Source organism: Lipotes vexillifer, unplaced genomic scaffold, assembly GCF_000442215.2.
Source record: "Lipotes vexillifer unplaced genomic scaffold, Lipotes_vexillifer_v1.1 scaffold129, whole genome shotgun sequence".
NCBI classification, from domain to species: Eukaryota; Metazoa; Chordata; class Mammalia; order Artiodactyla; family Lipotidae; genus Lipotes; species Lipotes vexillifer.
Genome location: NW_006777287.1, coordinates 1,898,659 through 1,902,260, shown reverse-complemented (window position 1 = coordinate 1,902,260; position 3,602 = coordinate 1,898,659).

The window sequence follows — 3,602 nt, the reverse complement described above, 5'->3', positions numbered from 1 at the left end:
TTTTTCCCCTGCCCTGGGAGCGCCAGGAGCGAACCAGTTCAGAGCGCTTGCGCACACGCTTTCTCGAGGGCCGTGGAGCTGTCCCCTACCGAGGCCACGCCCCCTCAGTGATCACACTAGCGCCCCTCACCCCAATTCACCCCGCAATGAGCACCCAAGAATTACCCACAGACTGCCTTCTATCAGCCACCACCACACTTCTAAATTCCCCCAGCTACCCTCCGGTGCCCCAAATGCACTCCAAACCACACTCCATCATCTCCCAAATTGTATCCCCAAACTATTGTCCATTGATCCCAAAGCAGTACCCCCAATCTGCCTTCCTTGGACACCCAAGCTGTACAAATAAGCTACCCTCCAATACCCCCAAGCTGTTCCCCCAAACCATCTACAATCAGCCCGGAAACTGTTAACCTCCGAAGATCACTTCCAAATCACCCTCCCTCTACCCCCAATATGCACCCAAAACACCCTCCATGACCCTAAACCACTCTCCATGTACCGTCCTAACCATACTCTATTGATCCCCAAATGGCACTAAAGAGCCCTCAACACCACCCCAAACATTCTCAACTACCTTTGGAGTGGCCCCCACCTGCACGCCAGATCAATTCCAACAGTCACGTGCTCTAACTCCAAACCATGGTCCATGAACTCCCACCACCACCACCACCACCAAACCTTCCACTGACCAACCCCACTCCTGGCAAAACTCCCATGTACTCCCAACTATTCAAGGTGGATCCCCCAACCGCACTTCAAACTACCCTCCAACACCCTCTCCACCTCCAAACCACATTCCACTGATCCAAACTCTGACCCCGAAGTTGAGGGACTCTCCAACAGTCCTCAACAAACCTCCATAACCACTAACTTTCTGTAGTTACCCAACTGAACCTCCAAATCATACTCCAGTGACCCCAAATGTGTCCCTCAAGCCCTCCAATGACTCTTATCCACACCCTAATTCATTCTTCAATGACTCTAATATATTACAAAGCATCCTCCAACAATCTTTTTTTTTGCAGTTATTACCTTTTTCTTTATTGTGGTAAAATATCTATAACATAAAATTTACCATTTTAACCATTCTTAAGTGTACAGTTCAGTGGCATTAAGTACATTCACATTGTTGTGACAATGATCTTTTCTTAAAACAACTTAATTGAGGTATAATTTGCATATCATAAATGTCACTCATTTTAAGCATGCAATTCAATTCAATTATTTTAGTAAAGTTACCAAAGTGTGCAGCAATCACCACAATCCAGTTTTAGAGCATTTTCATTATCCCTATAAGATCCCTCATGCCCAAATACCTTTTTTGTTGTTGTTGTTGTTTTGGGTTTTTTTGTTTGTTTGGTTGGGTTTTTTTTGTTTTGTTTTGTTTTGGCGGTACGCGGGCCTCTCACTGTTGTGGCCTCTCCCGTTGCGGAGCACAGGCTCCGGACGCGCAGGCTCAGCGGCCATGGCTCACCGGCCCAGCCGCTCCATGGCACGTGGGATCCTCCCGGACCGGGGCACGAACCCGCGTCCCCTGCATCGGCAGGCGGACTCTCAACCACTGCGCCACCAGGGAAGCCCCCAAATACCTTTTTAAATTAATTAATTAATTAATTTGGTTGCATCGGGTCTTAGTTGCAGCAACAAATACATTTAATCTCTGTTCCCATTCCCACTCCCAGGCAACTGCTAATCTACTTTCTGTCTCTATAGATTTGCCTTTTAAATCCAATATGTGGATTTTTGGTATTTGGCTTCTTTCACTTAGCATAATGTTTTTGAGGTTCAGTCATGTTGTAGCATGTATCAGCAGTTTGTTCCTTTTATTGCTGAGAATAGTATTCCAATGATCTTTCACTGCCCCCCAAATCACCCACTAATAGCTCCTCAACTATAACGCATAAAATCCCTCTGACATCCAGACCTCAAAACAGGCCGCTAAACTTCATCCCAGACTGTACCCACTAGCCTTCAACTATATCCCCAAACCACACTATTGATCCTCAAACTTCCTCACTAAACTACCCAACCAGGTCCTCGCCTTCATCCCCAAACCTTCCAACTGACCCTACTTTACCCTCAAACTGCCCTCTAAATCCCAAGATTATCCCCAAAGTGCCCTTTCAGTGATACCCAACTCTAATCCCAAACTACTCTCCAACAATTACAAACCCCGCCCCCCAATTTCCCTTCCGAGAGCCCCCAACTCTGCCTCTAAATACCCCTTAACTACCTTCCCTTGGTCCCACAGCTACAGCCCCAAACTATACCTCCAAACCACTCTTCAATGACAGCTATAGCTGTCTTAAATTACAGTTGGCCTCCGTATCCACTGGTCCCACATCCAGGGATAGGGAGGGCTAACTGTACTATGCTATTTTATATAAGGGACTTGCACATCCTTGGATTTTGGTATTCATACATGGGGGTGTCCTGGAACCAATCTCCCCATGGATTCTAAGGGACATGCAACTATACCCACAAAACATCTTCCAATTTTCTCCAATCGTACCACCCAAACCACCCTTCAAGAACCACACCTCCAAACCACCCTCTGGTGACTCCCCCAACCCCACCTCAGTCTTCCCTTTGATGGCTCCAACTGCACCCAAACACTTTCAAATGCCCCAATTATACCCTCAAACTGCCCTCAATCACCTCCAAGCATACCCCTAAGTCCCTCCAACAACCACAAATCTACCCCTAAGCCATCTGTATTAGCTTCCTGTGGCTGCTGTGATGAATTACCACAAATTTGGTGGTTTAAAACATAAGAAAAAAATTTAAAAACAACATAATAAATTTATTCTCTCAGTTCTGGGGGCCAAAAGACCAAAATCAAGGTGCCAGCCAGGTCATGCTCCCTTCAGAGGCTCTAGGGGAGAATCTGCTTGTTGCCTCTTCCTCTTTTGGTGGCTATCAGCATTCTTTGGCTTGTGGCCTCATCACTACAATCTCTGCTTGATTGTCACATTGCCTTCTTTTCTGTCAAATCTGCCTCCGCCTCCCTCTTACGAGGACATTATGGTTACGATTAGAGTCACCTGGATAATCCAAGATAATCTCCCCGTCTCAAAATTCTTACCTTAATCACATCTACAAACTGCAAAGTCCCCTTTCTTTTTCTTTTCTTCTCTTTCTTCCATAAGTTACATTCAAAGGTTCCAGGAATCAGGATGTGCATATCTTTGGTGGTGGCATCATTCAGTCTACAACAGTACACCATTTGGCCTCCAAAGATGCACATCCACTCTATGTGAAAAACACATGTACCTTATCCCAATACTCCCAAAATTTCAACCCATTACAGCATCAACTCAAGTTCAAAATCTGACTTTAATATCATCAGCTCAGAAGTTTCAAATCTCATCATCTAAATAATCTAAATCAGGTATGAGGGCTTCCCTGGTGGCGCAGTGGTTGAGAGTCCGCCTGCCGATGCAGGGGACACGGGTTCGTGCCCCGGTCTGGGAAGATCCCACATGCCGCGGAGCGGCTGGGCCCGTGAGCCATGGCCGCTGAGCCTGCGCGTCCGGAGTCTGTGCTCCGCAACGGGAGAGGCCACAGCAGTGAGAGGCCCGCATACAGCAAAAAAAAAA